Raw genomic sequence first — 927 nt, 5'->3', positions numbered from 1 at the left:
AGATGAGACAAGATAAAATGCAACACAGTGAAATAAGATGCAATAAAGCTAGATGAGAAATGATAAGAGACAATAAGAGACGATTAAGTTAGATAAGATACAATAAAATAAGATACCATGAGATGAGATAAGACAACATACGATAAAACAAGACAAGATAAAAGATGATATAATAAAATGAGATATGATGAAAAAAAAATAAGATGAGCTAAGACAAGATGAAATAAGATATCACAAGATAGAATAAGATACAATCTGTGGTGATTATGGACACGTTTGCTATGGATTCCTGTTTCTCTGTGTTTCCGGCTGCTGTGCTTTTCATTTTCAGGCTGGGCGGCCGATCCGAGGAGGACACAGCTGTGGCTCATCCTCATCAGGACCGGATCAAGTCTCTACACCTGGACTCCTGTGCCAGATGATTGTGAACACCACTAGAGGTACATTCAGGCCCTTAGCAGCAGTTTCAAGCGCTCTGCTAAGTCTATTTCGAGTTTACCAGTAGTTGTGAATGTCTTGTTTCTGTTCTCCAGCGTCCTCTCTGCTGGCCCCAGTGTCCAGCCGTCCGCCCAGCCTTTCACCACACACCGGCATGAGAAAACCTACACACGAGCACCGCCACTGCAACCTGCACACCTGCCCCGGATCCCTCACCTGCCTCCTGGTGCCCTACGCCCCAGACCTCGCCGCTCCCCAGCGCCGCGGAGGTCCCGCCGCCGAGCGCCGCGGAGGTCCCGCCGCGCCCCAGCTCCCTGACCTCGCCGCTCCCCAGCGCCGCGGAGGGAGGTCCCGCCTCACCGGTGCTGCATCCTGGCCATCCCCGGACGGGTCGACGTCGACACTGAGCCGGGTCCGGTTCCTGTGCCCGACCAGGTCGACAACCTGCACACCTGCCCCGGATCCCTCACCTGCCTCCTGGTGCCCTAC

This window comes from Stegastes partitus, unplaced genomic scaffold, assembly GCF_000690725.1.
Source record: "Stegastes partitus isolate 25-593 unplaced genomic scaffold, Stegastes_partitus-1.0.2 Scaffold1473, whole genome shotgun sequence".
Taxonomy (NCBI): domain Eukaryota; kingdom Metazoa; phylum Chordata; class Actinopteri; family Pomacentridae; genus Stegastes; species Stegastes partitus.
Note: the sequence above shows the minus strand (reverse complement) of the source record.